The sequence below is a fragment of the Hydra vulgaris genome, chromosome 11 (genome assembly GCF_038396675.1).
Source record: "Hydra vulgaris chromosome 11, alternate assembly HydraT2T_AEP".
In the NCBI taxonomy this organism is placed as follows: Eukaryota; Metazoa; Cnidaria; class Hydrozoa; order Anthoathecata; family Hydridae; genus Hydra; species Hydra vulgaris.
The window spans coordinates 28676552-28701917 of NC_088930.1; the positions used below are offsets into that span (position 1 = coordinate 28676552).

At 29.3% G+C, this 25366-nt stretch overlaps 1 long non-coding RNA gene across 1 annotated transcript in view; it reads left to right on the forward strand.

Annotated features, from left to right (window-relative positions):
• LOC136087566 (uncharacterized) overlaps nucleotides 1-24099 on the forward strand; it is a 41583-nt gene extending 17484 nt beyond the window's left edge. The window contains exon 3 of the long non-coding RNA XR_010641877.1: nucleotides 23021-24099. This is a non-coding gene — a long non-coding RNA (uncharacterized LOC136087566). The remainder of the gene's footprint in view (nucleotides 1-23020) is intronic.
• The last annotated feature ends 1267 nt before the right edge of the window (nucleotides 24100-25366 follow it).

Below are 25366 nucleotides of genomic sequence, written 5' to 3' on the forward strand. Positions count from 1 at the left end.
ACTTCCATATTTATCAGCAAAACAATTCTCCAGAAAACAGACGTCTGTTTATTACTGCTAGAAACAATTGTAAAAAGGTTTTGTCTAACGCCAAAACCCGATATTCTCAGGTCATGAAATCTCGTATGTCATCTCAATTAGGCTCTCGTGACTTCTGGAGAATCTTTAATAATATCAATAATAAGGACAAATCTATAATTCCACCTCTCTTGTATGGTTCAGACTTTGTCACCTCACCTAAAGACAAAGCTGAATTGTTTGCTAAAAACTTTTCATCAATATCATCTCTTGATTCCACTAGTTGCTTTCTACCTGATATGCCAACAAACAGGTTGATCCATTGCTTGACATTCATATCACTCCAGCATCTGTATCTAAAGTGATTTCCTGCCTAGACTCTTCAACAGCTTATGGCCCGGAAAACATACCTGTTATTGTCTTGCAGAAGTGTTCTCCGGAGCTGTCGTCTATACTCTCAAAACTATTCAACAAGTGCTTATCAGTCTTGCTTTCCAGCCTGCTGGAAAGCGGCATCTGTTATCCCTATCTTCAAAAATTGTGGAGAGCGATCAGATTCGTCTAACTACCGTCCCATAAGTCTTCTTCGTATCATAAGCAAGGTTTTTGAATCTTTAATTAACAAACACTTAGTTTCTCATCTTGAATATAATCACTTACTTTCCGACCATCAATACGGATTTCGATCTTCTCGTTCTACAGCTGATTTGCTAACAGTAATAACTGACAGGTTTTATCGTGCATTAGATAAAGGTGGAGAGGTTAAGGCCATCGCTCTCGACATTTCAAAAGCTTTTGATAAAGTTTGGCATGCTGGTCTTCTCCATAAGCTTTCTTCTTATGGTGTATCCGGCAACATCTTTAGGATTATTGAATCCTTCCTTTCCAATCGTAGTATAAAAGTTGTCCTTGATGGACAGCACTCTTCTTCTTATTCTGTAACTTCAGGGGTACCTCAAGGTTCTATCCTTGGCCCTATACTCTTATTAATTTACATTAACGATCTTCCAGATATTCTCTCATCTAAGGTGGCATTGTTTGCTGATGACACAACCATTTATTCTTATCGTGATAAAAAACCAACACCCTCTGATTGCTTGGAGGGGGCATTTAAGCTTGAAAAGGATCTCACTTCTGCTACAGCATGGGGCTCACAGTGGCTGGTGAACTTTAATTCAGATAAAACTCAATTTTTTTCAGCCAATCGTTATCGCAATAATTTAGATCTTCCTATATTTATGAACGGTGATGTACTCGATGAGTCACCTACTCTTCATCTTCTAGGATTAACTCTTACTTCCAATCTTTCTTGGAAACCACATATCAAATCGGTTGCAAAATTAACATATGCTAAGGTTGCATCTCTTTATCAAGCTCGTCACTTTCTAACTTCGGATTCTATTCTCTATCTCTATAAATCTCAAATCTGGCCTTGTATGGAATATTGTTGCCATATCTTGGGCGGATCCTCTAATGATGCCCTTTCTCTTTTAGACAAGGTGCAAAAACACATTGTAAACATAGTTGGACCTGCTCTTGCAGCCAACCTCCAACCATTATTACATTGTCGTAATGTTGCTTCTCTTTCTCTTTTCTACAAATACTATAATGGGCACTGCTCTAAAGAGCTAGCGTCTCTTGTGCCATCTACTAAAATACATTCTCGTGTTACTCATCATTCAATTAAGTGTCATCCTTTTTCTATAACTGTTCCTAAGTGCTCCAAAAACGCTTATTCGTCTAGTTTTTTTCCTCGAACATCAGCTCTTTGGAATTCGCTTCCTTCATCTTGCTTTCCTGACTCATATAATTTGCAATCTTTTAAGTCGTCTGTCAATCGTTATCTTGCTCTGCAATCTTCATCTTTTCTTTTTCAGTAACTTCTAACTTTAATTAAAGACTGCTTGCAGCCTTGTTGGAAGCGAAGATGTTTAAAAAAAAAAAATATATATATATATGTATATTATATATATATATATATTTGTTTTAATTTCAGTTTTTAAGTATAAAGTAAATCTTTTTGGGAGAAAAAAGTTTATTAAGTTAAAATAAAATTTCTAAACCGATTTTTTTAGTTTTTGCTGTTTATGAAATAGGCCCCCAGTTAGATACGCTGTTTGCACGTTGGCAAGGCCCGCAGTATAGATCGCCGTGCTTTGCGCAAATATTTTGTCTTGTGGAAAACGGACTTTATAAGTTAAAAGATGCGAACTGCCGTGGTCAGTTTGTTTAAAAAAAGTTACTTTAAATGTGGACAAACAAGGCATCCCAGTGAAAAAGCGCACATGGGATACGTGTGGATTTTTTCCACATGTAACCCATGTGGGGATTATTATTTTGTCCCATGTGGGTTTCATATGGTAAATCCCACATGGATTCCATATGGTAAATCCCATATGGGATACGCGTGGGTTTTTACCATATGTAACCCATATGGGGATTATTATTTTGTCCCATGTAGGTTTCATATGGCAAATCCCACATGGGTTTTATGTGGTAAATCCTACATGGGATATTGGTGGAAAATACTACATGTTATAGATCTTAAATGCCACATATTTTAATCCAAATGGTATAAAAGTAGTCAATACTAGACAAATGAAAGTCCAAATGCTTCTATGATAATTTTTAAAATTCTTTTAATTTAAAAATTACTTAAATAGTAATTTAAAATTAATCATTGAAGCTTTCAGAGAGGCTTAACTTAATCTGGTATTTGGTACTTTATCCCATTTGGTATTCAAAATGTGTAGCATTTTTGATCTTATACATGTGATGTTTTCCACCTATAACCTATGTGGGATTTACCTTAAACTATTATGACGAAATTTTATAAAATTAAAAAAGGTGTTGCAAAATGAATTTATTTTAAAATAAATGCTATTAATGAATACATCCAAAATGAATATTAAAAATATATAATTTTTTTTTGCGATTTACACGCCGTTTTTTGTTGATTGAATTAATTAAATCGCTACGGCTTGCATAATACCAAGGTTTTTAGTATCTTCTAACTTTCTTCAAACATTTTCTAAAAAAAAAAAATATAAATACAAATATATACAAATATATATGTGTATATATATATATATATATACATATATATATATATATATATATATATATATATATATATATATATATATATATATATATATATATATATATATATATATATATATATATATTTATATATATAAAGAGAGAGAGAGAGCAATTTTAATAAGGAACCTTATTAGTCGAGCAATTTTAATTATTAGCCAGGTTGAAGCCATTAATGACTACAATATTTCACAAATAATTGATTCCTAATTTATTACTTACAATGACTAACGTATTATGGGTAATTGAACACATATTATGCTTAATGACCTTGAACCCATGAGGAGAATCCTGAAAAAAAGTGATCAATTAGGATAAGTAGTTAAACAAAAATGTAAAAACCTACTTTTTCAATGATGTAGACGTTGGGTGCAATAGCCACTGGATGCAAAAGTATCTTTACTTTTTCGTCACACACACACGGCCTTCTATAATAACAGGCCTTGACATCGCGCAAAATGCTGTAAAAACTGAAGGCCGATTAAACTTTCACTTTTACTTATATTGATATATTTTTATATTAGGTAGGGTTTAATGGCAGTCTATGTTTTCTAATAATAATCTCTAGTAAAGACGGAAATATAAAAAGAAAACCACAAAATTGTTAAAAGATAATCATATTTTTCGTATTTCAAATTTCATTAAGAATATTTATGTAATATTAAATAGTATCAATAACAAGCAGAACCATATCAAAGTATATATCTATATATTAGAAAGATAACTGTATTTTTAATTTTTTTTGCTAAAAATGGTAACAATAAAAATCACCAACAATAAAAAACAACAACATAAGTTGATTCAAGCAAAAAAAAAGTTTTATCAATATATCTCAACAGGGTAAATATTTACAAATCCAAACATATTGAGAGACATATAGGCTAATGAGAAAATAAAAAACATTACAAGTAAATAGCATAATAAATTACAAAACTAATTTTCACATAAATTATGATAGCTTTAGTATTTTGGGAGTGGTAATTAGTGAGTAATTCTTTAGCAGAATATTAGAATATACTCTGCATTGTTTTTTTGTGATTTTAAATTTATATTTAGCAGCAATGAACTGAAACTGAGTAACACAAAATGTTCTGCATAAAGGGTCAGTAGCACCTTGAAAAAAAAAAAGCAAAATATTGACCATTAGAAAAGAGTATCAGAAGGAATTTCAAGTCTGCCTCTGTTTAAACTATACAAATAACTTCCATATTTATAATAATAATTGGTAGAATTATCATAAATTTTTATTTCGCTTTTTTGCACATAGCCAGCTATGTAAACTATACCCACTAATGTAGATTTATTAACTGAGCTTTCAAGATCATGTATATTATCCAGAAGTTCTTTTTCATCAATAGAAATATCTCTAAAACATATGTCTATCTAGCTTAAGCTGTTTTACACGCTTACATGTAGGTTTCATAAAATTTGACAGTTCAGCAATATCTCGTTGCAGTTGTAACTGTTGATCACCAACTGAGTAAATTTCTCCGCATAATTTATTTCTAAACCGAATGCCAGCACCAGGTGCTTTGACATTAACAACATTCGAAAGAAATTATTTTTTCAATAAATACAGCAGTACCTTCAAATGCTTTATTTTCAATCTGGATGCGTTCTTAATGCAGCTACTGTTTCTTCGCAAAAAACAGACAAACAAAACTTTACAGATTGTCTCTCTATTGGTTTTGGATAAACTGATATAGTTTTAAGTTTAGAGAGTTTAAAAAGACTATTGCACTCAGTTTTATATAAAGTTTCTAAATCACTCCACTTAGCCAAAGCCAGTTCTTTATTGTTCAAAAATTGAAGTTCGCCAGTCTTTTTTGTCAACCAATTGTTTCGTATAGATTTTAAGAGATTCACATAATCATATAATAAATATATACCTGATGTTGATAACCATGGTTTACTATCAACTGTTTTAAACATTCCAAAAAATCTTTGATTTACACGGTTACCATCAGTAATAATTACCAGTGTCTTACTATTTTCAATATTATTTATCGTATTAACAATTTGTTGACATTGAGCAAACTGAAATTCAAAGGAAAAACTTGAAACAGGTTGAGCTCTACATATAAATTCTGGACCTCCAAAAAGACATTTAATCATAAATGATAAAAATGTTTTAGCTAACTTTTCAGGGTAGTTTACTGCTTGACCAAACAAAGCACCTCTTTGGTAAAGTAATGAAGCTTTGACATAGACCTAATCAATTAGTAGTATGGAAGTTCTTTTCAATGGATTTAAATTCATAAAAATACTATTTATGAAACTTAGGTCCTCCATTGAGCTTATTTTTGAAGTCAATCGTGTTAAAATCCTTATACTTGGTAACTTGTAGTCAATACACAAACAATCATATAAACTTCGTCGCATAGCAAAATACTCATATGCTCTACATATAATATCTGAAGTATATAAAACTTCACCAACATTAACTTTTCTCATAGCATTAAGGTGTTCGAATAGAATATTTGACTGAATCGAACTTTCTTTATTTTTTAAAAATCTAACTGCTTCAAATAAAGCTGATTTTGTTTTTATTAACTTTAATTTGTTTACAGCTAAAGATGAAATATTGCAAGTTGTGCCATTATGGTTAGCTACAAATGAATAATCATTGAAAATTACTAAAATAAATAAATGGAACACCAAGTTTGTACAAATGTACAAACTTGGTGTTCCATTTATTGTATGTGTAAACTTTTGTTTATGTGTTTTATTAATTGTATGTGTAAACTTTTTTTATTAAGCTGGAAAACAATAACATCATTATTATCACTTAACAAAGATTGAATATCGTCAAATATAAGTTCATCCTCTTTTAGAAAATCATTTAACTTATCTGGTAAAATGCTTCGAAAACCGCCTGAAGTTACAGTTTTTCTAACTTTACTTGCTGGTGTGGCTAAACAACTAGGTGGAATATTTTTAAAAACAGATGGTGGGTTTAAAGGTCGTTGCTTCCCATATTTGCTTTCAAAAGGTGCTTCATTTGGCCAATGCAGTTGACATACTGCTGTATAGTAACAATAAAACCAGTTCTTGGGATAGCTTCACTACATCTTTTTCTCTCCTCTAGATTCTTCGGGAAATTATAAATTGATATATTGTAGTTGTAGTTGTATAAATTGATATTTTTGTTGTAGTTTAAATAGTTCGACTTGCAAAGAGATACACAGCATTTTAAAGGCATTTTTGTTGTAGTTGAGTATTGATATTTTTGTTGTAGTTGCAATTGATATTGTAGTTGTAGTTGTATAAATTGATATTTTTGTTGTAGTTGAAATAGTTCGACTTGCAAAGAGATACACAGCATTTTAAAGGCATTTTTAAGGCATTTTAATTATTAAAAAAACTTATTGTTAGTTTGACAATATTATTACCTTACAATGTTAACGCCTTGAACCTTACAACGTTATCGTCTTGAAGTTGCGCTATCTAATTTATAAACCAATCAAATTTTAAAGATTTATTAAAAAAGCGTGAACACAAACTTTCGTCTAATGTTAAAAGATGAAAATGTAAACACAGTATTAGGAATTGGCCTTCAGTTTAACAACTTTGTTGTGCGATGTCAAGGCCTGTTATTATAGAAGGCCGCAGTCACACATAATATAATATTCTGAAACTAATAAACAAACATCTAAATTTCTATAAGTAAATTTATTCTTTGATCATTACCTTCATATCCTATCTTATTTTCATATCATAATCTATTATGGTATTATTTATATAACATATCACAACAATATTATTAAATTTGTGATGTTCAAATATCATATGAACATTCTATAACATGTTCATATGATATTTGAATTTAGTTCTTGAGTATATTATCTGCAAACAATTGACTGATGCAAGTTCAAATGTTGTCAAAAACCAAGCATGCATGCATGGGACGCTGCAGTGTCCCACAAAGAAATGCTGGTTTGAAAGTCAAATTTTCTTTATTAAAAAAAAAATAATAAAATAGGGGGGAGGTAGGGAGGTTTCTGTAACTTTTTTTAGGCTCCAAAACTTTTAACTTTATATATAATAAGGTTCATAAAACTTAAGGGACTTACGAACTACATTGAGCAACAAAAACAGGATATTTACATAAACTTTTCACTATTTAATCTGGAGTACCACAGTGTAATTGGGAAAAAAGTCTCTGAGTCCAGTATTAAAAGTAATACGATCTAAAGTAATATATAAATTAAATAAAATGCTTTAAAATGCATGCAGTTATACATATAACTCCTGATAGTTAACTATAAGTATAACTAGTTATGCATAAAATTTATTTCAAGTTCAAGTTCTTATTTGTTCATTGTTTTTTCACTATTTTATATTTATTTGTTCAAATTTGTTAACTAGTACTAATTCTTACTACAGTAAGAATATTTATCATTGTTGAACGTGATTTTATTAGTAACTTAATTTTACTTTCAACATATTTTGACAACACCCTTTATATTTTAAATGACGACAGCTTTACTTTTCTATTGATGTTAAATTTATTACGTTTCAATAACTCAGATTGAATTTTAACTGAATTATTGTAAGCTTTGTAAGGGTTTGTTGTATATTAAATGGTGTTGTAAATAAAGTAAAAATGTATGAGCTATGAGCAGGTTTTAGAGGTATTTACACCAACAATGTGGTCTAAAAACTTCTTGCTTTTGTTGCTTAAAACTGTAGAGGATCATAGGAAAAACAATTCAGAAATTAGCTTGCTTATCTGAAAGAACAATTTATGTTTTCTTTTTTTTACTTTTAGTACTGTTGAGAATAAATGTATAATTGAACCAGAAAAAAATTGATGGTATATGCATTTTTTATATTATATTAACAATTCAGATATACCATCATAATATGATAACAAAAACCGACATCATTTTTAATGGGAGATGGCAAAAAAATTGACTGAGTTTGATAAAGGGTGAAGGTGTTCAATAAACCTGGTCATCATCTGACATCTTTATGAATAGATGACCCTATGATTTAGGTAAAATAAGTAATCAATTTGCCATATTTCTCTTTAAAAAGTGTAAGAAAAAATTGTTATGCTGAGAACCTACCTATTGAGCAAGCTTTGACCACCTATTTTATAAATTTGAGAGACAGAAGTGGAAGTGCGAATCACAAAAGAACTAATAACAATCCTCTAAATTGATTTTAACTTTGTAGACTAACATTAATATAGTATTTAGAAATTATAAATGAAGTTTACATGATTTTAATAATTTGTATTTATTTCCATTAATTATCAGTTGTCAGTCTCTATTTTATAAAATGAATTAAAAAACTATTTATTTATAGTATGATAATAATACATAAATACTAGTTTCCTAATGCTATTATCATCACAATGTTAATGGTATTCGTTTTAAAGTGAAATTTTGTATCAATTTTATTGTTTTAATGTTATATATATATATATATATATATATATATATATATATTATATATATATATATATATATATACATATATATATTATATATATATATATATCTATATATATATATTATTTTTACTTTATTTACAACACCATTTGATATACAACAAAACCTTACAAAGCTTACAATAATTCAGTTAAGATTCAATCTGAGTTATTGAAACGTAATAAATTTAACATCAATAGAAAAGTAAAGCTGTCATCATTTAAAATATAAAGGGTGTTGTCAAAATATGTTGAAAATTAAATTAAGTTACTAATAAAATCACGTTCAACAATGATAAACATTCTTACTGTAGTAAAAAATAGTACTAACTGATAAATTTGAACAAATAAATATAAAATTAACAAAAAACAAAATGAATAAATAAGAACTTTAACTTGAACTTGAACTAAATCTTGAATTTGAATTAATTGGTACTAATTTGTTCAAGCATAACCTTAAAAAATAAGTTTTTATAACAAATTATATGTATAACTAGTTACACATATAGTTAACTATCAGGAGTTATATGTATAACTATATGCATTTTAAAGCATATTATTTTATTTAAACATTACTTTAGATCAAATTACTTTGAAAACTGGACCCTGAGGCTTCATTCTCAATAACACTGTGGTACTCCAGATTAAAAATTGAACAGTTTCTGTAAATATCTTGTTTTTGTTCCTCAATGTAGTTCGTAAGTCCCTTAAGTCTTAAGGACCTTATTATATCTAAAGTTAAAAGTTTTGGAGCATAAAAAAAGTTACAGAAACCCATCTCCATCCTATTTTTTTCTTTTTTTAATAAAGAAAATTGGGAATTCTTCGACTTTCAAACCTGCATTTCTTTGTGGGACACTGCAGTGTCCCATGCATGCAAGATTGGTTTTTGACAACATTTCAACTTGCATCAGTTGTTTGCAAATAATTTACTCAAGATCTATATTCAAATAACTATTATATTATCCTAATACAAAGTCTATTTGCACAAATCTTAATCTTATTTCTATAAAGAAAGATAAACATTATTCGTGGTACTTGCATACTTGCTTGCCATTCTCTATATTAATATAAAATATTTTCACACAATATAAACGTAATGCAATGTCGATTTAAAAAATTTTTTTTTAGTTTCCAGCTTTCAAATTAATTCCTATGCAAATCCCACAGGAAACCCACGTGGGATTTCCCATGTGTGTAAATACCATATGGTTCCCACATGTAACCCATGTGGGATTACCCACATGGGTTTAAGGTGACAAATTTCCATACGGATACCACATGGGAAAAACCGTTCCACGTAAATCCCATCAATCCCACACGGAACCCACACATAACCCATGTGGGACGCGGTTTTATTTTTCACTGGGATGTGACCGCACTCGCTTTCCGGGAAGGCTTGATTAGAGTTGTACATCTCGTTTTAATTTATCCTTATTAGTGCAGTCAAAGATTATCTAATTTTATAATTTGTTTCTGATTTACAAGTAGCAGTACACAAAATCTTTTTCATTTGATGAAAATTAAATTCCAATGAAAAATATTTTTTTTAAGCTATGGATAGTTTGTTTATAGCAACAAGCCTGTGCATGTTTTCTATTTTAATGTCACAAAATATAGATCAAAAGGAAAAAATATTTATTGTGATTTAAGTGAATGTGATTCAAAGCATTTTCATCCTGTTTAAATATTGCTTATTGTTAAACTATCTTGCAATTGCTTGTATTTTTATGGGTTTTGAGTTTCTAAGAAACATTCAGAATTTGCTAAAATTTCAGTTGCAGATATTTTTTTATTAAAAACACTAGTGATTAACCTTTATATCATTTGATTTAATTATTTCCTAAATAAATTTTACTTTTATTTTATTTGTTTTTAATTAAAAATCAAATCAAAAAAGCTAATAGTTGCCTGGTTTTACTATATTTATCCTTCCCGAAAGGCTAAGAAAAAATATTTTTAATCACCAGTTAATGACTTTTTATGACATTTAATGACTTTTTTATGAAGATACCATAATAATTTAATATTTTTGTAAAATTATTACCATGTAAAAATTAATGATTGTAAGGCTTTGAAAAACTTTCAAATTTCTGTTGCCTAAGCTAATCTTAACTATTGCAAAAGTGATTTGAAAAAAAATTGTGAAATTGTTTATAAGTACAAGTCCCTGCAAATTTAAAAGAAAGTTTGAAACTTAAATTAAAATTGAAGTTGTAAAATTTTTTGGAGGACATATGCACTATCTATGATTAAGTCAAACTATAAGATAACTTGAAAACATCGCTAAAGTACTTAAAAGTACATTAAAAAACCATCACAACCTAATTATTTCAATATAATTTTTTTGTTTGTGTTCTTTGAAGTAAAATTTTATCCATTGAATATTACCACTTGCAAAGTTCACCAGGCCTACTTGATCTTTGTTAGACTAATTTCCATTCAACTGTTTCATCTTTGGATCTCAGTATTGATGGCTATTATTCTTTGATTTTTAAAGACTCCATTTATCACATTCTTGGCCTGGGCAAATCAGGTTTGAATCCTCATTCTCTTGTGTGCTTTTGTTTAGCACCTCTTTACTCAGTCAACTTCTGTTCTTTTTTTTTCTTTATCATTCTCTTGCTTCTCTAATTATTGTGTTACCTATTCTCTTCATCTATTTGCCTATATTGTTGCAATTAGTGCCTATATTGTTGCAATTGGTGGCTATATTGTTGCAATTGGTGGCTATATTGTTGCAATTGGTGGCTATATTGTTGCAATTAGTGCCTATATTGTTGCAATTGGTGGCTATATTGTTGCAATTGGTGGCTATATTGTTGCAATTGGTGGCTATATTGTTGCAATTGGTGGCTTGAATGCTTATCACACTGAATGGTTTGGCTCTAGTACCACTGATTCTGCTGACACTAAAGCTTAATTTTTTTTTTTTTTTGATCTCTTACTCAGATAATATATTGTGATGACTTTTTTTTAAACAACCATAATCATTTACATTCACTACTCAATGTATATCTTGTCTCTGACCTTAGCTTGTGCTTGTGCTCTTTTTGTTCTTTGTGGTTTGGACAATGCTATGATCTCTCTTAAACTTTTCATACTGCTTCAAACTCACCTTATCTTTGCACTTCTTACTACTGCTTTAAGCTGATTGGGATTCTTTTGTGATTTACTTTCTGACTCAAAAAACATTAGTCCTTGGGCTAATATTTTTTGTCTCTTTGCTGATGTTTGCACCTCCTATGTAATCTCTTTGAATCAAACGTAATCGTCATTCAAGTTGACTACTACTGAATCGACTCAGCTGCACAAGAAGATAAAAACCCTAGAGTAGAATGAAACTTGATTCAGATAACCCAGAGTATAAAAACCATTCTACCCAATGGTTTTTATACTCTCTTGTAGCTGCTATCATAATCAAAATTATTTTTCATCTTTTTTGCAAGAAATCACTGCAATAAAAGGATATTTGTAAATAATAATAAAATTTTGTTTTTGATGTTCTCTGATGCTTCAATTTAAGGCTTGGCAACGGGTAGAAACCGCAACCGGTTAACCCATTTTTTGTTTAGTTTCCTTGAAACTAAAAACAGTTAATTATATATTACTAAGTTGTTAATTATACATTACTAAGTTGTTAATTATACACTACTAAGTTGTTAAATATACATTACTAAGTTGTTAATTATACATTACTAAGTTATTAATTATACATTACTAAGTTGTTAATTATACATTACTAAGTTGTTAATTATACATTACTAAGTTGTTAATTATACATTACTAAGTTGTTAATTATACATTACTAAATAGATAAATAGTTTGAAAATTTCTTGTTTTGACAAGGTAACAAGTAACATAAAAAGCACACATATTGTGAAAACATATATAGATTTAAAAAGCACTTTGATATTGCATTTAGTTTTACTTAACTCAATATTTTTTTTACCAATTATTATTAGATAACATACTGACAGTATCTTTCAACAGTATTTAACCTTTTCAAATACTTATAATAATCAATGCAATTCAGAAAATGCTAACTTGAAGTATTTTGTCAACTTTTTGATATTTTCGTTTTTTATTTCATATCGTTTGTTGTTTAAATTTTTTTTTTGTTGTTTAATTATTTTAATTTGAGATTGTTCAATCACAATCTCAAAATCGTACACCCCATCTTATTATGTGTTTACTTTATATTATTATGTATCAGGCTTGGTCGGGAATTAGGAGCGATCGCTCTCGAATACTTACCAAATAATATTTAGGTGTAAAAACTGGCCAGGTTTTTTAGTCGTTTTGAAAACATTTAAGTTTATTTATGTCCGCAAAACAAAAAAATTTTGTTTTACGGACATACATGCAAACATGCATAAACTTGAATGTTCTCAAACATCCATTTACAAACAAACCAATTCTATTGGTTCAAAAAATACGCCTACTAAGCGAAATAAAGTTCTCGAGTATTCTGTTTAAATGTTTTAAAAAATAAATTATTTTAAGAATATATTATCAAACGAACTATTATTTTAATAATATGGCTCATTCTAGGAGCCACATCTGCAAAGCCGTAAATCTTTTAAACTATTATTATTTGTTTACAAAAATAAATGTTTTATAATATATATTATTTAAATTGTCAAAATTTTGAAAGTTTCTTATAAGTTTTAGATTTTATTAGCATATTCTTATTTTTTATTTAAAAATTATGTATTTTTTATGTAAATTTAATTTTGTGTATCTGTTTTTATTCTAATGTAATCTTTTAAAGCAGCCTTTACGATTTATTTTGTAAACATAAAGACTTTCAACAAAAGTTGTGTTTTCAATGAAATTATTATTAATCATCAAAGTTAATAAAACTAATTATGAAATAAACATACAAGAAGTTTCTTGTTACTAAACACAAACATGCATACAAAGTAACTCGAGGATGAACAAGCACTGCGCCTGAGGTAACGACAGGACCCAAATATATATATTTATATGTATATATATATTTATATATATATATATTTTTATATATATATATATATATATATATTTATATATATATATATATATTTATATATATATATATATATATATATATATATATATATATATATATATATATATATATATATATATATATATATATATATATATATATATATACACTGCAGGCCAAAAGTTTCCGGACACTTGGATTTTGTTTAATTTTTTAATTAAAACTCCCATAATTATTTCAAAAAAATTCTTATATCATATTTATTTTATAAAAGATACATATAGTTACTATTTAAGAAAAAAAAAAAGAAAAAAAATAAAAGAAAAAAAATACTAACAACACTATTATTATTAAACTGTCTTTTCGTCAAAAAATAACCCACGAGTTTTTATCACTTTTTTTGCGATCCGTGGCATCCTATTTATTAATTTATCTATTATTTCGGGTGTAATTGATAACCAGGATTCTTCTAATATCTGCCACAGGTGCTCTTTGGATGTTGGGCATTTTTGTCTGACCTTTCTGTCCAATTCTTCCCACAGTAACTCTATTGGGTTCAAATCTGATGATTGGGCCGGCCAGGTCATGTTTTTGAGGACACCATTATCCTCTTGTTCCTTTATGTAGTTCTTACATAATTTTGAGGTGTGTTTAGGGTCATTGTCCTGCATAAAAACAAAACTACGACCAATAGTTCAGAAGGTATAGCATTGTTTTCTACAATTGTTTTATATTGTTCTTTTTTCATAATACCCTCAATTTTAACTAGGTCACCAACACCAGCTGAAGAAAAACATCCCCATACCATAACTGACCCACCACCATGCTTGATTGTCGGCACTAAACACTCTGGGATCATTTTTTCTTTTGTTGTTCTTCTGACATAAATTCTACGTCTTTGCCCAAACAGTACAAATTTGGACTCGTCGGTCCATAGTACTTTTCCCCAGTCTCCTTCTGTCCAATTTTGGTGGTCTATAGCCCATTGTAACCTTTTCTTTTTATTTCCAATCCGTAGCAACGGTTTCCTGACCGCTATACGGCCAGAAAGTCCTGCTTGTCTAAGACGTCGTTTCGTAGTGGTTAATGAAATAGATTTTGAATGACTCCTATTAAAGCCTGAAGTTATTTCCGGGGCCGTAAGTCTTCGATTCCTTTTACTCATCAATATTATACTATTATCTTCTGCTTTTGTTGTTTTCCGTGGTCTACCAGATCTTTTTTTGTCTTCAAAAATGCCTGTTTCCTTCCATCGTTTGATGGTATCTTGTACAGTACTTCTGGCAACTTTTAATTTTTTGCAAATTTTACGAACTGAATAACTTTCTTTATGTAATGTAATTATTTCAGAACGTTTTGCAACCGTTAAAGAAAGTTTATTACCCATATTTTTAGTTAAATAGTCGAATTATAAAATTTTAAAATTTTTTTCAAGATTTTTTAATGTAACCATCATTAATACCAAATGAAAACTAAACAAAACTAAATATTCTTAATCATTTTAGTCGGCTATCATTATATTATAAATATTTACTTCATGTTTTAACAAATAAATCACTTTAACAAGACCAAACTCTTAAGAGTAATGTAACGCTATATATCAAGTTAAAATAAACAATTAAAAAAAAAAACTTACTTATTTAAGTTTGAGGTCAGTAATACCCAATTACTGACCACAAACTTACATAAACACTTAAAAATAGTAAGTTTAAGTATTATAAATTAATTTTAATGGTTAATTTAATGATACAGGATAGATTTTAGCTTTTTATATAAAAATATCAAGTGTCCGGAAACTTTTGGCCTGCAGTGTATATATATATGAAGTGGGTGGGGCGGATGTTTATAAATTAATTTTTAGAAAATTTTCTCATCCACCCTAAGCTCACTAAGCCTCCCCCTCCTTCTCTTCCCCACCCCCCACCCCCTGACATTGCTAGTATTAGCTGAATCAAGGCAATAAACTCTTCGCTTAATTAAGCAGATATCCACAGCGCGACTCAAAATATCTTCTTGTTCTTGGTAAGTGAAATTGTCAGTTGAATTGAAGTGGTCATTCCCTGCTATGCTTAATAGAGTCTTCCATTGTTGAGTGGTTCATCTTTAAACGTCGATCAGTCAGTATTACAGTCAAAATGCTGAAAATGCGTTCGACAGTGGAATTAGAGCCAGAAATACACATCATAAGTTCAACTAGAAGACAAAAGTTTGGAAACTTGATTCTATGATAAAGAAAAAATTTCTGCCGCATTTCCAGTGGTGTGAGAGCAATGGTGTACTGAGTATTTATTACTAAATTTGCAATTTATTACTAGCTTTCCATTCCGGAAGAACCATTTTAAAATCTATTCCTGCAGCCTCTAGAGGGTAAAACAGTTCCTTTAGTAATAAAGAGATGCTGGCATCACCATACATGCTGTCCATAATTGTGGTTAAGATTAGTTGTACCATCTTTTTCATTGATTCTAAACTTTAGTAAATATGAATCGATAATATCATTGATACATTCATTGCTTAATTTGTCTAAGCTAGCCTTAGTTACATCTACTGCTGGTTTTAATTCATTCACCATTAAAATTTTCTTTTCGAAAACCAACGATAATGGAGATAATTTTTCTAAAATATCCAAATAACTACAAACTATACATAATAGTCTGTATTCATGCAACTATTTGGATATCCCAGAATTCTTAGCACGCATATCTGCTTTGGTGTCGCGATCCGCAAGAGCGTTTTCGAAACCCACAATAAGCGAAGGCCAGTTAAGTAATAGTCTTGTAAAGCTGCGTCTCCTGTAACTTATAAAGCGCTTTACCGATATTATAGGCAAGGTGTAGTATGTAATATTCAAAGCCTCAGCAGCTTTTTTAACTGCGCTTTTTAATTTGCCAGAATTGCAAAATAAACTAAAAATGGAAATAAAAAAGCGTTCACACTCTTTAAACTGCGGTGTATCTTTTCCAGCACCTTTTATAGCTAATTCTAAACGATGGTTTACGCAGTGAATTTTAATCAGCCACATTCTATAGTTTTTTAATTGTGTTAACACTCCATTATAAATTCCAAAATTAACGCTTGCTCCGTCGGCCATCGCGCTGACAAGTTTGGATTTGTAAGCTGCCGCAGTTAAAGAAATATTACCTGATTCATTAAAAATGCTGTCAGTAGCATTTTTAATGACATTAGCACCCATACCACCCAAATTGTTTATATCAAATAAATATACTACAAAGTAAGCAGGGGTCTTCTCGCGTTTAACGATCACAAGAATCAACTCTTTCTCATCCTTCGTTTTTCTAGCCTGTGAGTCATCGTAGAGAATGGAAAAAAAACTTATATCATTGATGATTTCAGCAACTTTTACAGCACTGGCAATGCAGGAGATACATTTACGTGCTAAAAAAAAGAAATTTGCATAAAAAATATATTTAAAAAACTTTTTAAAAACAACATTTTAAAAATGGACTAAAAGTAAAAAATAAACTATTTCACGGGACCCAAGGACTTTGTGTACATACACAACCTGAAATATCCATTAAAGTCAATGACTGAAAATATTGGGCGCCAATAGAATCGAGTTGTACTTAGTTGCCCATTTTTATTCATTGACTTTAATGGATATTTCAGGTTGTTTATGTACACAATGTCCTTAGGTCCCGTGAAATAGTTTATTTTTTACTTTTTTGTCCATTTTTAAAATGTTGTTTTTATATATATTTTTTACTTTTTAGTCCATTTTTAAAATGTTTTTTATATATTTTTTTTATTTCTCAACTGCGATTCTATTTGTTTACGCTAAACTAAAGCTCTAAAAGTTTGTTGTTTATTTTAATTACTTTTCATAACGATTTCTTTTATTTACTCTAAGGGATCGTCCATAAATTACTAACGCGAAATTTAACTTACAGACAAAAGACAAAGGATTAAAATTTCTTCCTCGCAGTGTCATTAATTAAATTAAGTACATAAACAACCTTTTAAGTCCCGCAAAAATTGCCGCGCCAATGAGCAAAATGATCTCCTACTTATATTTTTAAAATAATTTTTGTGTTTCTTAATTTATGGACTAAAAAAATAATAAACTAATGCCTTTTTAGCTTTTTACCTAAACTATGGCCTTTTTAGCGTTGCTTGTTTTAGTTACTTTTTTAAACGAACTCTTTTATCTCCATTATGCTGAACTTGTGTTTGTTTTGCACAGACACCAAAAAAAAAAAAAAAAATAAACAAACCGACAAGAAAGCAAGTTTTTGGTAACGCATCGCGGCCGTTAATTACGGTAAATACAATTCTGTACTTTAAAAACTGATTAGTAAAAATCCGTTTATTGTAAAAGCAAATTGCAAATGCCATGTGTTGCACAATGCTGTTAAATATGCATGTAAAATAATATTCTTTGATATCGAAACTTAGTGAACAAAATATATTCTGAATTTTCATCTAGTACAAAGTGTAGAAGAGAATTGCAATCTTGTTTCGATTTCTTCGAAACATGGGTTTCGCACAAATGATACGAAATGTTCCCACAAGATGGTTTAGTTTATCTAAAGCTGTCGAAAGAATACTGTCGTCTTGGTCTGCCATAAAAAAATATTTTAATCAAGGTGAGGATGAATGTGATAAGTTTATCTGGAATTTTGTAAAAACGCAAGAAGATGAAATGGAGGATGATATGACCAATCCCACACTGCTTGAATTATATTTCGTCTCACATTTTCTAAATTTTATGTGCGAATCAATATTAATTTTGGAGAAAATTGATGTAACTTCAACCGAGTTACACAACATAATGTTAGATATTAAATTGAAGCTCACATGCCGACTAAATGACATTTTTTTTGGCAGTAAGGTTTCTTCTTCATTAAAAAATTTAAGCAAAAGAGAGCAAAGTTCATTTACTAATGAAGCTAGAGAAGTTTACACGCGCGCATTAACTTATATAGAAAAATATTACGATTATGAGAACAGCTTTTTCAAATATTTGAATGCATTAAATATAATAAAAAAAGATCTAGAATATGATGATGCATTAAAAATTGCATCTTTATTAAACATTAAAATCAAAGAAGATCGATGGTATGAGGAAATAAATGTAATAAGACAATATGTTTCTGAATTACGGAACGATTTTAACTGCTCAAGTACCGAAAAAATCTGAGTTGCTATTTTTAATGCAGTCAATAATCTAAACGAAATAAGAAAAATAGTCTCCAAAACAATGTCCATTCCAATTAGTAATGCATTTGTGGAACCTTTTTTTTCTATTATGGAATCTGTTTGGAGAGGTGATAGGAACAGAATGCGATTGAATCTTGTAAAAGCCGAACTTGCCATTAGAATTAATTTCGACATAACCTGCGAAGAATTTTTCTTATATTTAAAAGCTCCAGAGCAAGTCTTTGGTGCAAAGTGCACAAAGTGATAAAAAGTACAGTTTTAGAAAATAATATACAACGTGTTCATCGTTCTTCCTAATTTAGTTAGATATCTACTTATTTAATTTGTTTACTTATGTTAATTTTTCTTTAAATCTATGTGATTCTTTTTTATGTTACGATTGTTCAAGCGCACAAAATTTTGAATTAATAAATTTAATTTTTCACATCAATTTTTTGTGTTATTATCAGTTCTTAAAGCAAAATGGTGGACAGTGTGCAACTCCAATACAACTCTTTGGTTATATACGACCCGCTATATGACTATTATATTGCTATATGACTGTGGTTTAAACATAGAGTTGCATATAGTGCGCTATTTTACTTTCAGAACTGATGATACTAGCACAATTTTATATTAAATTATTAAATTATATTAAATTATATATATATTTTATATATATGTATATATATATAAAATATATATATATATATATATAAAATATATATATATATATATATATAATATATATATATATATATATATATATATATATATATATATATAATATATATATATATATATATATATATAAATAAATATATATATATATATATCCATTTCATTAGTTTGATATTTAATTCCTTTTATTAATTTGACATTTTTGTTTCATTTAATTCATTTAAATCTAATATGTTGTTTTTATTTGTTTCTTATAATTTTATTTATTGAAAGTTTTAACCTGCATAATATTTATATTTAAAATTAATTAAGAATAAATTAAGAAACGTTCTTTTAGAACGTACCAAACCTATAACTAAACCGGGAAGCAAAAGATAAAATTCAAATGAGTAGTAGAGATTGTCTAAACTTTGATATAAACCTACTATGGAGGTATTCAAAAAACGATTAATATTAGAGATAATTAGATGATGATTACTGTTGTGATTACTTTATTATTATGTATAAAAAAAATAAATCGCCATAAAAAAAATATTTACAAAATTAAACTTGAATAAAATGTATAAAGTACATATATACCGTAAAACGGGGTGAATAGAAACAATTTTCAACTTTGGTTTAAAATTTTGCATATTTGTAGTTGTTTTAGGTACACCATTTTTTCCCCAAATACAGGTCTCTGTTAGACCTATTTTTTTATGGTATTTCCATTTTTTTATCTTATTTCATTTTAATGAAAACAAATAAAAACATGGTGTTTCTATTCACCCCGCAGATGGGGGTGAATAGAAACAGTACTTCAATTTCATGTGTTTCTCTATTGAAACAAATTTAGGGTGAATTGAAACAGACAACTATGGATTTTTGGTCAATAAATGAATACAAATAAATTTATTTCTCAACATAGTGATTTATTTGAGTACATAAACAAAAGAAGTTACATAAAATGTGCCCTACAAATAACAAATTGGAATAGTTCTCTTCATCTTCTGATGATATCTCCACACGCTTTCGGCTTTTCTTTGGCTGAACCTGTTTAGTACCTGAGGTACCTGGGTTTTGGCCAGTAGAACGTGAAGTTTGGGGAACCTCATCGTCCACGACGAAGTCCTCAACACCAATACTTTTGCCAGGTTTCACATTTACTTTGGTCCTTTTTTGCCTTATCTTAGAAGTCTGATCATGACGCAGACTCTGAAGGAGCTCTTGGAAACTCCTGTCAACAGCTTCAGTGTTCTTTTGAATGTTTTCTGGATTCTGATTTTCCTCATCAATGATTTTTGGAAGCATAGACAGCACTTTGTTCCTGTTTAGAGGCGCTATACCGCACTTCTTAAAACCGCTGATCCAATTTTCTTCCTTCAATGAATCACACAACTTTTTCAATAACGCGGGAAATTTGTCCTTAGGATCAGTTGCTTCTGCTCTTCCTGGGCCCTTTTTCCACTCTTCGAGAATCTGCCGCCATGTTGATTTCAATGGACGAAAAAAGGCTACGTCTAGAGGTTGTGTGAGATGGGTGGAGTTAGCTGGGAGAAAAATAAAACTGATATTGTCTTTACACAACTTCACAGATTCCATTGATAAGTGGGAAAACAAATTGTCCCCAATCAGAATTTTTCGACCCGTTTTGTTTTTCAGGTACGGAAGAGCAACTGTCAGTACCCAATCTTCAAAGCAAAAGGAATCGAACCAGCCAGACTTTGTTCGATTGTACCTGGCGTTTTTTTGGCCCACCTTCTGTCCAGCTTTGGTACAAGTGCATAGCCTTATACACAACGTAAGGTGGTAAAATAGTGCCATCAGCAGCGGCTGCAAACATCACAGACGTAGATGACTTTGATGAGTTTATGACTCTTTCTGGATATTTTGTCCCTCTACGTATAATGACCTTTCGCTTACCAGGGTCATCACTTAGATTCGTCTCATCGTAGTTTACGATATTAGATAAAGGCACATCCTTTAATTCATTTGTCAGTTTATCAAAATAGTTGTTAATTGTTTCTGGTGTTACACCAGCCCTCGAGCGTTTAATATTCTGACACATTCTCACGGCCAGTTGTTCCTTATGACGTTTTATAAATGATTCCACAAAGTCACGGCCAGGGAGGTTATCTTTAAACCTCTTAACTTCTTTCCCTCTCCGGTCTAAAAAGTCTTTTACAAGGAGTCGTAGAGTTGTAGTGTCAATGGGATAACCCCATTCGCCACATATCTTAAGCCTATCAACAAACAGCTGTTCTTCTTCAAGAGATAATGCTGTCTGACCACCATGTTTCTTCAAATTTGGACCTCTTTTCAAGTGTCGATAAAGAACACTATAATGCAAAGCATGTTTTTCAGCAGACTTTCGAAGGCTCAATCCATTCTGTATGTCAGAAATTGCTTTTTCGATTGTTTTTGGATCGTGCTTTTTGTAGCCACCTCCAACCACGTGTTTGTACTTCCTTGGCATTTTACAGGGTTCTGAAATAAAACAGCTGTGTCAGTTAAGTATATAAGTATATAACACATAATATGTATTTTATATTGTATAAGTGTGATTTAGTATTAAATTTTTTTTGTGGGGTGAATAGAAACACTAAAAAATATGTGTTTCTATTCACCCCACGAATTCTAAAAATCTAACGTAATCAATATGATTAATTTCTGAAATAATATTGTTAAAGTTAAAGCTTAAAGTAAGCCTTAATCTTGTATATGGATAGTTAATCTATGTTTTGAACAACTATTTACTTCTATGAACAGTACACATTCTGACTTACCTGGAAAGTTCAAAGTAGATGAAAAAACAGCATGAATCACGTACAACATTCAAGAAGGCAAACAAATAGGAACCAGTGCTGCCACCCAAACAAACCATTATTTCCCTTTTAGCCTAAAGTGTACCAACTTAAAAAAAAAATAGTTGCCACTATTTGACCATAGTTATGTAGGAAATAAATTACTATATATATAAAAATGAAGTTTTGTTTCTATTCACCCCACTGTTTCTATTCACCCCATTTTACGGTATATGAAAGTATAAAAATACTTTTTATATATATAATTTTTTTTTTTTTTTTCAAATTTTATTTATTAAGATTTCAAACTTAAAAATAAATAAAAATGCGATAAAACATGAACATCAAAGAAAGGTAAAGAACCAGATTAAAATCAAAAATAAAGTAAAGAACAAGTAAAAAACAGGTGATTACTCCTATTTAAAAGTTTCAGAAGAAGTTCATTGTCAATTATTAAAAGTTTATTTTTTATTTTATTTTTTAATTGATAAAGGGAAGAAATTTTTTTTAACTCATCCAATAGCGTGTTCCTTAATTTAGGTCCTCTGATTGCAATCGAGAACTTAGTCGCAGAATAATACGTTTTGGGTTGAATTTTATTATTATTTGAAAATCATGTTGGGTACAAATGATTTATTTTTTCAACAAATGAGTTGAATAAAATGGGTGCCATTTTATTATCTACTTTGAACATAAATATGAGAATATGATATAGATTAAGTTAAAATACGTTGAGTATTTTGAATTTATTTTAAAAAATATTAATTAATTTTAGTGTGCGAGAAGCAATTCACATTTCCAACAATTCTTAGAGCGTGTTTTTGTTTAATTAGAAGATTTTATTTTTAGATACATTAGTGCTGCACCAAGCAACGTTGGCGTAATTTAGATAGCAATGAATAATTTACTTAAACGAAAAGTAAATGAATTTCAAACAATTTTGTATAAAAGGCCAATATTTTTTGAGATTTTATTTTGGATTAAATGTATGTGCTCCTTTCACGTTACAATTTCATCTAAAACTACACTTAGAAACAACAAAGAACACTTTCTTTTGACATAAGAGTTATTAAAAAAAAGCTTAGGAAGTTTTGAGGGAATGTTATCTTTATCATGAAGACGATGGAAGAAAGTATATTTTGTTTTTTTAATGGACAATTCGATATAAACCATTCGCTTAGTTTCACAAGTTCTTTTTTTGCTGTTGCAAATAAAATATTAATATCTTTATCAGAATGAAATACGTTAGTATCGTCGGCAAATAAAATTGAATTTAACAGATTGGAAAATTTACTCAAGTCATTTATATAAATGAGAAATAAAAACGATTCTAGATTTGATCCTTGGGGGATCCGTAGTTAATTGTCATTAAATCTGTTTTTTCGCCATCATATAAAATGCATTGTTTCCTAATCTTTTTTTTATAACTTTTTTATAACTCTTAAATAAATACTCTTTTAAACCAATTTAAGTTGGAATTTATGATACCATAAATTTTAAGTTTATATAAGAGAATATTATGATTTACGGTATCAAACGCTTTGCTTAGATCAATAAAGACACCTAAAGTAATTTTTTTTTCATCAAAAGCTTTGAATATTTCATGTACAAGATTAATTATTGCGTGATCGGTTGAATGACCGGATTTAAACCCAAATTGTATATTGTAAAGAATATTATTTGCATTTAAGAAAGAATAAAGTCTATTATACATTACACGCTCCAAAATCTTGGAAAAACGATAAAGAACTGAGATGGTCTGTAATTGGGATCACCTGTTTAAAAATTTGGTGTAACCTATGCACTTTTTAGTTTTTCAGGAAGAACTCCATGTTTTGATGAATTGATGAATTAAAAGATGAATTAAAAACATGTAAAAGTGATATTGTTATATATTTTAGAGATTTAATAATGATGACTTATTGATAGTTTGAATAGTTAATAAGAACTTATCCAGTCTACTTTTAAGAAAGTAATTTATTTCGATTATAGCTTTCCAAGGTTACAAAATATATTTAAAAATTTACTCTTTTCAACGCAAAAACGCCATTTTGGCTTGCTGCTGGAATAATTATACTACTAAGACTGTACCAGCAGGGGTGACATCTTTATGCGTGAGGGTCTCTGAAGGTCTTCTGAGCTTACACTTAGACCCGCACGACCACATAGCAAAAACGGAAGACGTTCGCATTCTTTTTAAAGATCCACACGACCACAAAGTAGGTCTAGAGGCGCAATGAAAAAATTTGGGCGTACGGTAGTTCTCCCCACATTTATTGAACAAAATAAAGCGAAACCTTTAACGAGAAGCTTGTTATACTGGAAAATGTACTATAAATTTTAAATAATTTTATAAGAGAAAAAAATAATAATTTCTTATAAAAAAATAAAATAAATTTTTTCTAAAAACTTATATACTAAAACAACTTTTTTGGTTGGCATGCTATAACCAAAATTGGTAGGTATTGTTAGAAAAATACTAAATTTTCATTTATAGGCTTTAAAACTTGTGTGACAGACGCAACGTTAACTCAAACCAGGGGTCACCAACATTTTGAGCACTAGGTGCAGTTAAGGCGATTTATGAGTTATTCAAATTCTTTTATTTGGAATTAGCATGATTTTGTCAGCGTATTATGTCCAAATAAGAGCTATAGATGCTATAATTTTTATTGCATCAAGTTTTTATAATGTTTAAAGAAACTTTTCTCTTTTTTATATAATCTTAAAAACTTTTTCATTACCCCCTCCTCCCCCATCTCGTATACGCCATTTACAAACCCCCTCTTCCTCTCCGAGCGTACGTACTTTATGGACGATCATTAATTACAAATCTAAAGAACACCATTTTTGAGTTTTTAGATCAATTCCGCTTAACAGCGTTAACTTAATTTTAGTTGAAAGTTTTTGAAAAAGTGCCTTAATTTTCTATAGATTCTAGCTCTAATCGGTTCTAGCATATATAATTTAATATAACTGTCAAAACACAACATTTCTATCAATTTTCACAAAAAATGTTAGAATTTCGACCAAGAATTATAATTATAGTTAATTATATTAATTATAATTAACAAAAATTGCCAATAAACGATCAGTAAAGATCATATTATTAAACTATGATATTCATTTTATCTAAAAGGCATATTTATTTAAAATCTTATTCAAATTTCGTGATTTTATTAATTTTTTTTTTTT